Source organism: Desmodus rotundus, chromosome 5 (genome assembly GCF_022682495.2).
Source record: "Desmodus rotundus isolate HL8 chromosome 5, HLdesRot8A.1, whole genome shotgun sequence".
NCBI classification, from domain to species: domain Eukaryota; kingdom Metazoa; phylum Chordata; class Mammalia; order Chiroptera; family Phyllostomidae; genus Desmodus; species Desmodus rotundus.
This window is the reverse complement of record NC_071391.1, coordinates 119,399,346-119,415,287: the sequence shown is the minus strand read 5'-3', so window position 1 is coordinate 119,415,287 and position 15,942 is coordinate 119,399,346. Positions and strand designations below refer to the sequence as shown.

The following is a 15,942-nucleotide window of genomic DNA, read 5'->3' as shown; positions in this document are numbered from 1 at the left end:
ATTCTGGTCTTTATTTTGAGGGAAAAAACCAAAATTGGTTGTTCTCCTGATTTTTTGTCTGCTAAATGCATATCCCTGGTTGCTCTTATATTTCTTTCCAATAAGTATTTTCACCTGGCTCTTCCATGGTCCCCTCAAACTCAACCTGCTTAAATCACATCAGTGATTTTTACCCTGTTCAAGTGCCCTCTTTAGACTTTCCTAGCTCTCCTACCAGCACCACCATTGACACAAGCTCAAAAGCTTAAAATGTTCTTCCCCTCATCCTACAATCTACCATTAGTGAAACTCTTCTGGGTCTTACTTTATCAAGTTTCTTAAATTTCCTCCTATCTTTTCCTTGTCATGTCTTCTATACTGCTACTACATCATTTTCCTTTAAATGTCACTTAGCTCCTGCTTAAAAAAACAAAACCAAACCTGAAAAGCTCTCTTCTTAAAATATACTCTAAGCCTCACAGTCCTCTACAATGGCCCTGGCCTTCCTCTCCAGCTTTGTTTCCAATGTGTAGGAGCTATTCCCACCTCCTGAGTCTTATCTGTCACTTGCATTCCTACCTTGTCTCTCACTTTCTCTGCTGCTTGGCCTGCTCTCCTCTCCATACTGCAGTGGTCGAATCCTTACTCATTCCCCAAAGCCTAGCTCAGGCCCATTCCTCTCTGGAACTGTCCCCCTTCAATCCAACAGGAAATTATCCCTTCTTTCTTGGAATACCTGTAGAACTCAATTGGAACCCAAACCACAATTTTCCACTGTTATTTGTCTTACATAAACAATCTCATTTGCTAAATAGATTGTAAACTTCTTGAGAAAAAAGGATATTTTACCCACCTCTTAGTCTCTCTGGTGCTCATTCTATGTTCTTACATAGAGAAGAAGTTAAATAAAAGTCGATTGACAAAGATGATAAACCTGCCAAACACCGTCCACGTCACTGTTAGCACATAATCCTCCTCTAATTATTAGGTGTTGATTAATTATTAATAATCAATTTACAGAGGCCACAGGGATAAATAGGGACTTGCTTAGGATGGGGAAGGAGCAGAAGTAGGGCAGCCGGGTCCTGCGACTGTTAAGCCCATGCCCCACTTATTCCAGGGCATACTCGATTTTACTTTTATTTATTTATTTATTTTTAGAGAGAGGGGAAGGGAGGGAGAAAGAGAAGGAGAGAAACATCAATGTATGAGAGATACACTGACAGGTTGCCTCTCGCGTGCCCCCAACTGGGGACCTGGCCTGCAACCCAGGCATGTGCCCTAACTGGGAATTGAACCTGTGACCTTTCAGTTTTCAGGCTGGCACTCAACCCACTGAGCCACACCAGCCAGAACATACTTTTTAAAATCATAAAATGGTGGGAGAACAGATTTGATTAGTTTGGAAGAGAAGAAAAAAGCTCTATAAATATAAATATATATCCCTGTATTTTATTTAATAATTTATAAATACCAAGTTCATTTGACTTTCATTTTTGCGTAATATGTAATGTCATATTAAAAATAGATAAATAAAATAAAGCCCAGCAGTTTTAGAAATAATTAATTTAATGTTCTTTTACCTAACAAGCTGATAACCAGTTTCAAGGGTATAGAGACTAAGAGAGGAAGAAATTGGCCACAGGAAATCCAGACCGTGGGAGAGTGGAACAAAGGGATTTAATGCTCTATCCCGGCCCTACAGGGCGAGCTCAGAGTTACAGGGTCAGAAAATAGGATGATCTGCAATGGTTTCGCCTTGTTATGTGTGTACTAGGTCCTAATGTTTTAGATGTAGAGGGAAAAGTCAGTCCTTTTCTTCCTTTACCCTCTTTGGAATACACCTTAGAAACCTCACTCCCTGCCCACTTCTTTCCTTTTAACAGCCCAGGACCTGCTTTTGGCCACTAGTGTCTGCCAGTCAGCAGCTTGGGGATCCATGCTCCGCCCTGCTCTGTGTCCGAAACGATGTGATAGAGGATATATGCAAGATGAAGGCAGAAAAAAACCACCCCTCTGTAAGCTGCTTTTCCTGCCTAGTTCTGAGTCTGTAACTCCTCCCCACACATTCTTAGCTCAGGTTCTTCCTCTAGCCTGTGGTTTATGAAGCCAAAGAGAGAAATACTGTACTTGTGAATGTGGATGCAAAGTTCACATGCAAAACAAATCCCTGTTTCTTAAAATCCTGTAAATTCAGTTATCTTAACTTTTTAAATTTCCTGCTAATACTAGCCATAATACCACTGGCAAACATTAAATAAATAAGTAGATGCCACACACTGAAGTCATTAAAATATTAAATTAGAATGTTTAGGATTATAGAAGCACCAAATAAATAGATGTTGAATAAATGAGTGAACTTTTAGCATAGTTTGGAAAGACCAAATCAAGGCAAACCAAACCACACCCACCAGAAGTACTTACAATATAAACTAAAGATTCAGTATATAATGGTAAAGAAAATCAGAACTGAAAGATTACACAAAGAGCAGCCAGCCAAACCCTGTCACTTCACAAATAAAGAGAATGAAGTCGAAAGGTTAAATGACTTGACTAAGTTATAAGCTCCTGTTTTGATGGAAATAATAAAATGGCTCGCTACAGAGTCCCAGTGTCTTGTACGAATATGGTAAGTACAGAATTTGATAGCACCATTTCCATCGCAGTGAGGTGGGCCTTGTGAATAAGTGGGAAAAATGGCCATCAGGCCAGGTCCCTTTCCCAGATATATCAGCCTCGTTGCCTGTCATCAACACTATAACTCTGTTCCTTTGGATCTTGAGAAAATTTTTCATACACCTTCCTCTGTTGTCAGCTGACACTTGAGCTAGTTGGGAGTAACATTGAGAGCCACGCGAGGTGCCTATAGGGCACAGGGATGGAGCTTTGAAGTCTAGAAGATCTAGGTTCAAATCCCAGCTCCATGATTTAAATAGTTGTTGATCTTTAGAAAATCACTTAACTCCTTTTAAGAGTCTGATTAGATCAGTTTCTGGTATGATTATAAGTCTCTAGCAGTGATTGTTACTATACTTTGCAATTTTGCCTAGGATGAAGCTAGGCGCTATACCCTAAGATCAATCAAGATAAAAGAAAAAGCAAACATCGGACCCTCCCAAGGAGTCTAGATTCGAAGGTCTTCAAGCAAAGGGATTATACATAAATTCCTTTGGTCTGAAGCGCCAGCTCAGAGGGGAGGGCAGCAGGGGTGCCTGTACCCACTGCAGGAGTCCTATGGAGAACTTGCATCCATAGCAGACGTCCCCGCCCAGCTGTGGGGAGGGAGGCAGCCCCCAACAATCAACTGTTGGGCAATCTCAGGCCTGAAAATGGGCTTAGAGCTCGACTAAGGAGGTGCACACGCACCCATCTATCAGAGGTACTGGAGGAGCCCTGGAAATGTGACCGGAGGAAACTACTTGTCAGGACTATATTTATCAGAAAATTCACTTGCATGGCTGCCAGATTTTTAGCCTGTCTCATTCGTGTCCTTGATCCAGCTCTACATATGGGACCTTAATTTTCTGGCTCAGGCTCTCCTCCTCACTCTCTGCAGCTCATCAGCTCTGCAAATCTCTACCTCACTGTATCTTCTGAGGCTACTCTTTTCCTGAACCCTAGAAAGGCTGCCTCAGTGGCAGTCCCCATGTGTCCCTGTAGCAAGTTAGACTTAGCTGATACGATTTTGTTACTTGTAACAGCTAATGGCTGGAGTAGCTGAACTTAATTTGTTACCCTATTTCATAGTAGTCCAAATAAACCTTTACAGTAGTTAGTGTACATGATGTAGACATGTAGATGATCACAGCTCATGCTCGTCATCAAACACTTGCCTCTCTACATTCGTTCCTCCCCTTCTCTATGCCTCAAATGTCTTTCTCTACCTAAGGAAATATTTCTCATCCTTTGAGGCTCAGTTTGAGTACCTTCTTCTGTAAGAAGCCTTCCCTGATTCTCCAAGGCATTATGAGTCAACCACTTTCCAACCTGATTCTCATTCCATACTCGTATCCCTCCCTGCTGGGAATTGGAGGCAGGAAAACACTGAGCACTTTCTGCAGTGGACGTTCAACACAAGTCTGAGTTGAACTCAACCAAATTCCAAAGGGTGTTTCTGGTTACTGATTTCCTTCCCTAAAGAAAGGAATGGGGAGGAGCTGTGAAAGCAAGCAAACTTTCCGTTGTAGGAGGACCAAGTCCGGAGGGTCTAGTCTATAACATGGTGGCTCTAGTTGATAAGACTGCATTGTACAACTGAAACTTATTGAGGGAGTAGAACCTAAATGTTCTCACAAAATAGAAAAGAAAGAAAGAAAAAGTAAGTATGCAAGGGAACGGATGTGTTAATTAACTCGATGTGTGCGTGAGCGGGTCCCTTCACCATGTATGTCAAATCATGACGTTGCACACTTTAAATATCTTACAATTTTACACGTCAGTTGTACTTCAATAAGTCTGGGGGAAGGAAACAACATAGAACTGTCTTTATTCATGTTAATAGCAAGAAAACACATTTTTTAAATTAATGAGCTAGAAAAGGCAAACAGGAAAAAGCAATGCTATTTTACCTGAATTGTAAATTTCGTTTAACAAAAGCTCACTACCTAAACATGTAGACCGAGAAGTCTTTTGGAGCACTACCCTTTGGCAAAGACCAAATGTTTCTTTGCATTAAAAAAAATTTATAATACATCATACAAAATTGCATATAGTCTTACAAGCCTTTAAAGCATCTGATAAGTGAAAGTTTAAATGAATGATAAATATTATCAAGTAAAATGTCTTTGAGGCTTTACGGTCTTGCCTCAGTTCTGAAGCCTCTGCTGAGGACTAGGGGAGACTAATAGTGGGGTTTTAGTTGGTGTATTAGGTTAAGGACAGCCAGCTAGAAATTAACCAGCTATGACATTGTCTGTATGCCTTGCTTTAAACTACAGTACTTTAAAACCTAACTTACACAAGTAATTGTAAAAGCAGCTCATGCTCAGTGTGAGACATTGAGAACCTTATGCACCCCCTCCTTCTCCTTCCTACTCTCTGCAGGCAGAAGGGTCACTGGGAAACCACATGGCCCACCAGGAGTTACTGGAGGGCAGCAGAGGGGCAGAAGGTGGGGCAGACCAGAGGTGGATGACAGCCCGAGTGACTGACGTGAGCCTGAATACATGTGGCGCGCTGCAGGAGGCGACAGGTGTGCTGCCCGAATTTTGAGCTTCGTCTTACAAACACAGTTTCAGAGCCCTGTTCTCTCCATCTCCTTTGTGAAAGCAGTGATCGTCCAACAAATCCCACCTGATTTTTAGCAACATAGCTTTTTATTGACACAGTTTGTCACTGATGCCCCAACAAATCTGAATCAGATCGTCTTATCTCTCTTCTGTTTCTTATTCTGTCATCCATAGTATCATTCCCACAACCACTTAGTCATGTGTTAATTATAGACTTCGTTCCTGCCTATGTAAATCCACTCAGACTTCTTCAGTGACTCCTACAGTTCAAACATCCCAACACAACGACCTCTGCCTCCGTGATCTGGCCTCTGGTCAGTTCTGCAAATTCACGTGCAACCCCCCTCACACACACACTAGGCTCCTGTCACGGAGAGAGGCCTGTGCTTCCCTGCCCTGTACAGCCTCTGGGCATCATAAATGTTGTTCCTCGGCGGACACTCTCCGCCTGCCCTGAACTGGTGTCAGACTTCTTGTGTCCTTCCAGATTCCGTGCCAGTGTCACTCTGCCCTGTCTTTCTTGACATGTCTCAGTAAAGTCCTTGCTCTTCTCTGCTGCCATGGTATCTTGTCCACACTTCTATTTTAGTATTTATGATAAATTATTAATTTAAAATTCTTACTTCTACAAGAGCAGGGGTCCATATTGTCTCACAGTGTCTAGAAATCCCCTGAATTATAGGCAAAATTTTATGTAAGTTCATTTTCTTCTAGGGAGAAGCTTGCAGAGCTCACATCAGACTCCCAAAGGAGCCCATAAGCACTCTCAAAACCAAGAACCACCGCACTGGGCTACGCATCCCTAGAAAAAGAGAGAGAGTGAGCTCTCTTCTTCTTTCAGTCTCTGCAGTTCTAACTGCCTGATGTTAGCTAAACGAACATTTCAGTTATCATTTGAAGGTAGATGTTTATGTTATTAAATATATAGTAAATTCAGCCTCCTCTATTCATTAATGTTTTGGAGTAGATAGGAAATGTGATACAGTGAAGAGCACAATGGGCAAAAAGAAAGATATGGAAGAATTTGTGCCAAACTACTAACAGTGCTTATGCTTGGGAAGAGCATTGGGGCAGGGGCGATGGGCTTTCCAAGTTTACTTACAGTGCTCTGTCTTGATCAAGCTTGTTTGTTTGCTTGTTTGTTTTACAGTGTGTACGTTTCAGTTTTGAAACTTAAAAATCGTGTTTTAAACTGTGGGACTTTTTCCTTAAGTGCCTGAGACATTTAGCTTCAAACCCCTGCTGTGTTCATTATTTCTGTGACTCTGCACATCTTACTTAACCTTTAGAAACCTACATTGCCTCAACTGCAATGTGAGGATGATACCTATGTCACACAGCTCCTGTGTCGCAAAGCCGAGCATAAAGTGGGACTCGGCAAATATTAGCTGAATGTAAAATTTGTCGTTCTTAAGGGGTTTTTGCAATCCCCAAAGATGTCTAAAATAGAACCCGGTTAAAAGGCGTAGTTCATTATTGTCTCAATACTGTGAGTAAGCCTTCATGTATGCAGCAAAACTCTGGGGTAACGTGGCTCGCTTATACCGTGGCTATTAGCTTTGACCTCTAACTAATAATGGAATCCCATAATTTACTTGTTTGTTTTTAAACAGAGAAGGGTTACAGAATTCTCCAAAGTAATTTATAATGCTTTCACTTCAAGAATAAAGTAAAGTGCTGGTTTAAACTAAGCTCTCAGTTTATCTGTGTTCTTATTAGAAATAAGTTCTTCATAGTTTTCACTCACCTCATGGCCTGTCTCCACCATCACACCATGTTTTGTAAAGTCTTCCTGATTTCTCTAGAGGGTCTATAAAAAATAAAATACCATTAATAATGATAGATGCCTTGTAATTTATATCATCCTTTGTTCCTATAATTTTAGAACTGGAAGTTTTCATTATATATGCAACTGACTGTTGCTAAAATTTTTTAGCAGTTAAAAAATATAAGTAAATATATTTATATTTATATTAAAAATATAAAAGTAAAAGTTCTTGTTTCTCATAGTCTTTTAATTTTTAAGTCACTCGGTGTCGAGTAGGTATAACTACCTTGATATTTGTATCTTTGGGGTAACTAATAAAAATAAAGACCTATGTATTTAAAAACATAGTTGGAGTATTCCAACATGGGTCAGGGAGCTTTGCTAAATAAGGAGAGTTCAAAGCAGTTCATCTGACCCTAAAATGATGAAGGCCAAATCTAGAGGTGTTCCTAAGTATCCCACACTAAATGAAGTCACCTCCTTCAGGTGACAATGAAATAGGTCTGTAGTGGGTTTTTCTGTAGGGGCTAATTGAAGTGATCTACAGTCAAAATGAAATGCAAACCCATTTGGAGAACACTTTATGATTTATCTTGTTTTTGTGAACAGTGCAACAGATTCCAAGCCAGCGACCTCTTTTATTTATTTTTCATTATCTGAAACCTCTAGGGCAGTTTGGCTGTGTCATGGAAACTTTTTTTAAAATTTAGTATTTATGATTAATTAGTAATTTAAAATTCTTAATTTAAAATTATTGGATAAAATTAATATTATTAAGAAAATTATTTTTAAATTATTAATTTGAAATTAATTTAATATTCATTTTACTATATTTAGTAACCCATATATATATTAAAACTCATGAGTTTACTCGGGTACCTTCTTAATATTCAGTTCAACCCCTGCAATTCCAGTACAGCATTCCGTCTTTCCCTCTTTCCGTGGTCTGGGCTTCAGTTTCCTGACCTGCATACCCGGCATAGCAATGGTGATGGTAGCCCTCACAGTGCGGGCATCAGGATTAAGGGAGGCTGAGGGCCAGAGGCTCGAATGTGGGCAGCAGCAGAACCGGAGGCTTACTCAGTCACCTACACCATTTTGTCGAGGCCCCCGACCATTATCCTAAGCAAATCTATGTTTACTCCCCGCTAAGCTTGCGCTTTTTTCCTTTTAACTTTATAGATATTATTTTTTAAATCCTTTTTGTGCATAATGCTATTCTCTGTCCTGAAAGAACAGAAGAGGCAGGGTAAAGCCTGATATTGGCTTTGTCAGTCACTGCGAACTGCCACCTGTATCCATTCTCTTCTTTTTCTTCAGTAACCCAGTTAAAAAACTGCACCTTGCCTCCTCTTCACAGCTACGTGTAACCAGAAGAATAGATTCTCCCCATCAGGTACAAGTAGGAAGAATGTGGGTGACCTCTGGGACATCTCCTTAAAAGAGAGAATGCATCTTTTCCTTCCCACGTCTCCTCCCTGCTGGCCGACCACCAGTGAGGTAGGTGGCATCCCAGCAATCTCTTTGGCCCAAGACAAGATGCACAAGGATGGCAGAAGAGCAACATAGCAGGAACCTGGGTCCCTCACACACGTACCTGCTCTAACAGCTCTGGACTGCCTTCCTCCAGGCTTTTCTTTTTTTAATGTAAGAGAAATAAACTTCTAGCTTATTAAGCCACTATTATTTTGACTTTCTACTATATATAGATGAACCCAACCTGTATGCTGGCACTCTAGGAAGTTGTCTAGAACCGAGAATCACTCTTAATTCTTGAGACTCTTCTTTCATTTCCTTTGAGCATGTGTGTGCTTTGTGTCTGTTAACAAATTCTCCATTCTTTAAAGCCCCTAATGTGTCACTCCAGTCCTTGTTTTTGCCCTTTCTCCCTTCCATCACTCAGATTTGAAATATTATACTCATTTGAGCTCTGCAGATAAGAATTTTAACTCTCAGATGCTGGAAAATGGGGCTGCTCTATTGGGGAAGAAAAAGAGGAAGTTTGGCTAAAATTGTCTTTAGCTTTCTTTGTGGATTATAGAAAGAACAGTTTGTTTCAATTCAATAAACATTTATTAAGCACAGGCTATGGAAAAGGCAGTGTCATGTGCTGGGAGAGTTATAAAGAGGACATTGCTCCTCCTCCAGGGAGCTTACCATGTAGTAGGAAAGATGAGATGCGTGAATGTGACAAATGCAATGAGAAAAGTGTGATGTGCCCAAAGCTTTCAGAGGAGAAAAGAGGAGCAGATGTGGGAATTAGAGAAAGTTTCATGAAGAAGACAGGGTTTGAGCTGAGCTTTGAACAATATGTAGAAATAATAAAAAGAGGACCTGCAAGGAACAGAGGCCGAAAGTCATAAGGCATCGGTAGATTTCGGGATCCTGGGGAGGAGCAAGGAGGGTAGAGTAGGAGGTAAGTCTAGACAGGTGGATTGGGGACAGATACAGGGCCGTGAATATCTTCTTCAAAGGCTGCTCAGCAGTGGAGAGTTTAAGGAGTCACTAAAAGTTTTTGAGCAAGGGAGGAACTGAATCACATGTCCTCAGTAAGAAGATGTCTGTTTGGCACATTATAAGAAAGACGGGCCGCAAAGAGGCCAGTGAGTGGGCACCTTTAATACTACAAATTAAAGGTAACGATGACCTGAATTAGGGTAGGAAGGAAAGGAAGGCAAGGAAGGCACCGAGAGAAGCAACATTTCAAAAGCTACTGCATGAGTTACATGTCTGCTTTGCCCAGGAAAAAGAGTTGGATTGTAATTCTCACATTCAGAAGTGGAGAATACATCCATTAAAGAACTTTTTTAATTTTTCTGCACTTACTTGAACTAGAAAACTAAAAAAGGCTGAACATGCTGTAACAATAAACTTAATTGGTTCTGCAATTTTAGCAGAGTGTTTTTCCCCCCAGATGCCTATTGGGAATGCACTGAAGAGCTACTAGGAGACGGAGAAACAGTATGGAAAAGTATCTTAGCAAAGAAATGCAACATCCCTTCTTTTCCATTGTTCATCTTTTTTCTGGGTAGTATGGTAAATAGCAGGTGTCTGGGTACCTTAAAAGGAAGGTTCTTCCACTTTTGCCCAATTATCCCTTTACCCAACTTTATTAGATATCTCTACCCACCCCATCCACCCACCTACAAACTCCGTAAGAAATCCAGTGAAAATTTAAGAGGAAAAGGCTTTCTAGAGTGCATACGAATTTTCTAATATTTGTCTGTTCGTTTCTCACTAAAACCATGCCAGCATAGCCAGCAGAAAAATAGAAAGAACTGCCACACACCCATATAAAGGTCCTGTATTCTCAAATAGCTTTGAGATTAGTAACCCAACTCCCCCTAAAAAATCCTAAATAGCCGCTTCCTCATATTCAGGGGACAAATTCTCTGGAGTTCCTCAAATATACAAATTTGAATATCTGATCAGCTGCAGCTTTCTCTTTTTATTTTTCTGATTACTTTAGGAAAACTTAAATGGGTGTTAATACTTACTAACCTTTCTTTCTCAGTAGGGGCAGGAGCAGACAGCAAAATAATCATGAACCTACCAATCAGAAGAGTGTCTTGTGTAATATTTAGCAATTTATGATTTAGTTCACCTTATTTGGGGCACTGAAAGCACCTGGCAAATAAATAATGAGGATTTTTTCCTTCCGTGACTCCCCAGGTGATGCCTGGCGCTCTCGACAGCGCAAATGATTAATCACGTCACTGGGGACGGGCAGCAGTACTGCGCTTGTCAAAATGTGGCTGTCGGTAAATTGTGTTCACTGTCAAGGTAATTGTGTGCGTGCGTGTGTGTTTGGAGAGTGATCAGTGTGAGAATCTGCATCTTCAACATTGTCCCTGAGAGAAAATTAGCAGGAATCATGAACCTAAAGATTTTTACATTTTATGAATCTCCAGAAACATAGAAAAATATTCAGCAACTCATACACCAGTCCTAAAATTCAAAATCAAAGGTTCTTAACCTGGGATCCACAGATAAGGTTCAGACCATCTGTAAATCCCCTGCAACTGTATGGAAAATTTTGTGTGATTTTACATTTTTTTTGTAAAGGGGGTTGGCTGGTACCCAAAGATTCTTAAAGTGATCCTTGACCCCGAAAAGGTGAAGAACTACTACCATTAAAGAAAAAAGAAAAGAGGGAGAGGGAGAGGGAGACAAGTGTATGTGAAATTGGTACAAGGCACTTATCTGTTAACATTTATATTTGTATTAAAAGTTGACAATAGTATGATCATCTTCCTTTCAAAAGCCTCTGAGATTGCATTAGATTGCATTTCAGAGCCCATGGTATTAACAAAAATGTGGGTGTTAATTAAATTCATGGAAACTTTAGAATAAATGTGTCTCAAAAGTTATTTCTCTAGTATAAATTTGTGATAATTTATGGTAAAGCCTTCAGAAGTGCCTTCAATGAAATAACTATATCATTTGTAGCAACATAATTTTGTACTATTGAAAAAGACAAAAATAAAAAACAAATGTCTATATTTTCAGAATACTACTGTTTTATCATATAAAACCCATATAATTCCAATTCTAATTATTATGGAATACTATTCTCACTTAACTAAAGAATAGAAACCTTTCAAGTGAACCCAATTCTTCTCATCCTGTTCCCAAAACCCTGCACAGGGTTTAGAATCACGATTCACTAGTGCCCCTGTCTGATTAATCAGTACACATTTCTGTGAATATAGAGTGAACTCTTTTATCCCTTTCTGTGTTACAAAAGTCACAAAGCAACCTCCCTGCATTCCTAATCTTTTTCATTTTTTTTGTAATGCTAAAGAAACATTGGATTTATCTGCCTTGTAACTAAAGAACCTGTCATTCTTTAAGATTGCTGTTAAAATTTAACGCAGCTTCAGTTAAATATGTAATATGCAAAATTCTTCAGTCCCCAAGCATTTAATTAGTTGACAACCTATAAAGGCAGATTATGACATAATTTTCAAACTAAGCAAGAAAATGAATGTTTTACGAATTGTTATAACTTTTGAATAAAAAGTCATTTCTTTAAAAGGCTAACTTAAATTACTGTTAGCATATTTTGAATCAAAATTAATAAGGATTGGTGGACTTTCTTCTCTTATAAAAACATTTCCCCTCTCAATGCCTCTCAAAGCACATAAAAGCACACACTTACCCCATGGTGCTTGCTGTGGTTATATCATCCTTGGATCCAGGCTTATCTGGGTTCCGAATTAACTTACAGGTTATAAAAAGAAGCAGAAGAGAGGTTTGACTTCCCCGGAAACGACACTGTCATATGCTAACTAGGCTTTTAAATGAGGAAAACTAGTGTCTCTTCTAATTACATAAGCTCCGGGTCAAATTCTAGCATCAACTAATCAAATAACTGAACTGTGTTTAGTTTCAAGGAGTGAAAGGAAGAAAACTGTTTAACAGGGATCACTTTGGTATCTTAGAAAACTGGAAACTTGAGCACTGAAAAGTTATTTAATTATCAGTAAAGTTAAAGATTTTAAAAGCAAAGTATATATCTTGCTACTTTAAATAATTAAAGAAATATTGGGGAAAATTTAGTTTGCAGTAAAGCAGATGTTTTATATTTTTCTGAAGTTTTGAATTTGCATTATATGTCCTGCTCCTGAAAAATATCCTCTCACCTAATCTTACCCTGTCCATTATTTGTCCTTACAAATTCCAGTACAATAATACTTAATTCTAAAAGAACACCAGTTAATACTAAGCAACAAATTCAAAAATGTCAAATTTTTAAACTGTATCTTTGAACACTAAAAAGTAGGGTCTTTTGAAATTAAATACAAAGATATTATTGTAAAAACTAACAAAAATACCATTTTTATTTTAATATTTTAAAATACATTTCAACACAGATTTATAGTACAACAAAAATTTTAAATAATATTGAGAAATACAAATTTAAAAAGATTTTGAATGAAGAAATATGATATAGAAGTTATCTAGTGCGTGCTCCATTTTTTGTCAGTTGTAGAATAATAAGTTTCAGCAAAAACACTCAGGTCTTAAGTGTGGTTTTTAACGTGTAGGTGCCATGCACTGTGCTGGTAACTGAAAAAATTTTACGTAGAAGGTGAAGAAGCTTTCTAGCCATAGAATATGTGAAGACACAAAGATCTGGTCTTGAGAAAATTGAGATGTGATTTACAACCATATGCAAAGCTTGCCTTTTTAATGTGAACAATTCAGTGGTTTTTAGTTTTTACAAGGTCGTGTAACCCTTACCACTAATTCTAGAACATCTTTCATCACTCAAAAAAGAAACCCCATGTCTCCCAATTCCTCCCTCCCCTGGCAGCCACTAATCTACTGGACATTCCACACCACATACATAATGTGGCCTTCGTGACTGGATTCTTTCACTCAGTAGAATGTTTTCAAGGTTCATTCCTGTTGTAGCATGTATCAGTACTTCATCCTTTCGGGGGCTGAATAATATTCCATTGTATGGATCTACCACCTTTGCTTATCCACTTATTAGATGATGGACATTTGGGTGTCTCCACTAGTGGGCTGCTACGGACATTACTGTATAAGTCATATCTCTTGGGTATATGCTTAGGAACTGCTGGGTCGTGTGGTAACTACATGTCTAACTTTTTGAGAAACTGTTTTCCACGGCAGCTATACTGTTTTACATTCCCACCAGAAATGTTTGAGGTTTCTAATTTCTCTACATCCTTGCTCACTTCATCTGTCGTTTTAACTAGAGCTATCCTAGTGATTGTGAAGTGGTATCTTACTGTGGGTTAAATTCACGTATCTCTAAAGAGTAACGATATTGAACATCTTTTCATTTGCTTACTAGGCATTATTTCTTTCTTTGGGGAAATGTCTATTCAAATCCCTTGCCCATTTATTAATTGGGTTGTCTTTTTATTTATATATATTTATATATGAGTTATTTATGTATTCTGGAAACCAAACCTTTTTCAGATATGTGATCCCCAAATATTTTCTCCCATTCTGTGAATTACCTTTTCATTTGTGTTTTTTTTTGGGGGGGGGGTTTGATATATTTATTGATTATGCTGTTACAGTTGTCCCTTTTCTGCCCCTTCACTCAACTCCATCCTGCCCACCGCCTCCCTCCCACATTCCCCCCCTATAGTTCATGTCCATGGGTCATACTTATAAGTTCTTTGGCTTCTACATTTCCTACACTATTCTTACCCTCCCCCTGTCTATTTTCCACCTATCATTTATGCTATTTATTCTCTGTACCTTTCCCCCCTCTCTCCCCTTCCCAATTCCCTATTGATAACCCTCCATGTGATCTCCATTTCTGTGGTTCTATTTCTGTTCTAGTTGTTTGCTTAGTTTTCTTTTGTTTTGGTTTTAGGTGTGGTTGTTAATAACTGTGAGTTTGCTGTCATTTTTACTGTTCATATTTTTGATCTTCTTTTTCTTAGGTAACTCCCTTTAACATTTCATATAATAAGGGCTTGGTGATGATGAACTTCTTTAACTTGACCTTATCTGAGAAGCACTTTATCTTCCCTTCCATTCTAAATGATAGCTTTGCTGGATACAGTAATCTTGGATGTAGGCCCTTGCCTTTCATGACTTGGAATACTTCTTGCCAGTCCCTTCTTGCCTGTAAGGTCTCTTTGGAGAAATCAGCTGACAGTCTTATGGGAACCCCTTTGTAGGTAATTGTGTCCTTTTCTCTTGCTGCTTCTAAGATTCTCTCCTTCTGTTTCATCTTGGGTAATGTAATGATGATGTGCCTTGGTGTGTTCCTCCTTGGGTCCAGCTTCTTTGGGACTCTCTGAGCTTCCTGGACTTCCTGGAAGTCTATTTCCTTTGCCAGACTGGGGAAGTTCTCCTTCATTATTTGTTCAAATAAGTTTTCAATTTTTTGTTCTTCCTCTTCTCCCTTCTGGCACCCCTATAATTTGGATGTTGGAATGTTTCAAGATGTCCTGGAGGTTCCTAAGCCTCTCATTTTTCAGAATTCTTGTTTCTTCCTTCTTTTCTGGTTGGATGTTTCTTTCTTCCTTCTTGTCCACACCATTGATTTGAGTCCCAGTTTCCTTCGCATCACTATTGGTTCCCTGTACATTTTCCTTTGTTTCTCTTGGCATAGGCTTCATTTTTTCATCTACTTTTCGAACAAATTCAACCAATTCTGTGAGCGCCTTAATAACCAGTGTTTTGAACTGTGCATCCGATAGGTTGGCTATCTCTTCCTCGCTTAGTTGTATTTTTTCTGGAGCTTTGAAGTGTTCTGTCATTTGGGCCATTTTTTTTCTTTTTTTGTCTTGGCGCGTCTGTTACTTTAAGGGGCGGAGCCTTAGGTGTTCACCGGGCGTGTAAGGCTGGTCGCTGTGCTGTGACGCTGTACGTGGGGGAGGGGCCGAGAGGGAGCAATGGTGCCTGCTCCCCTCTCCACCGGGTTTCAGTCTTTCACTCTGCTACCCACAATCAAACTGGGCCCCTCTGGTGCTGGTTCCCGAGTAAGTGGGCCTGTGCACACTCTAGGCCCCTGTGGGTCTCTCCAACGACCTCTCCCGTGAGGCTGGGAGTCTCTCCTGCTGCCGCCCCAACACCCATGGGCGTTTTCAATCAGAGGTTTGAGGCTTTATTTCCCGCCCCCCACCCCCCCCACCCCCCCCACCCCCGCTGGAGCCCTGGGTTGCGCAGTCTGCTTCGCTCCCCACTGTTTGTCCGGTTTATCTGTGCGCGAATGTGGGGCCTCGGGGTGCTACCCGTGCTCTGCCTGCCCCGTTCTCTGCCACTCTGAGTCCGGCCCTCTCGGTTTATCTGCACGAATGTGGGGCCACAGGGTCTGCTGGTGGCCAGACTGCCTGCCCCGTTGGTCCCACACTGCGCCAGTCTCCGTCCCACCATGGCAACTCAAGTCCTCTCCACCCCAGCTGCCTGTCTCCGCCCCTCCTACCGGTCTGGATGAATGTTTATTTTTTATTTACTTGGTGTCGGACT

At 40.0% G+C, this 15,942-nt stretch overlaps 1 protein-coding gene across 1 annotated transcript in view; it reads right to left on the bottom strand.

Annotated features, from left to right (window-relative positions):
- ARHGEF33 (Rho guanine nucleotide exchange factor 33) overlaps window positions 1-12,265 on the bottom strand; it is a 75,317-nt gene extending 63,052 nt beyond the window's left edge. The window contains exons 1-2 of the mRNA XM_053925615.1: window positions 12,137-12,265; window positions 6,955-7,017 (exon numbers count right to left, since the gene is read on the bottom strand). The gene's annotated coding sequence lies outside the window, so the exon portion shown is untranslated. The remainder of the gene's footprint in view (window positions 1-6,954; window positions 7,018-12,136) is intronic.
- Between the last annotated feature and the right edge of the window lie 3,677 nt (window positions 12,266-15,942).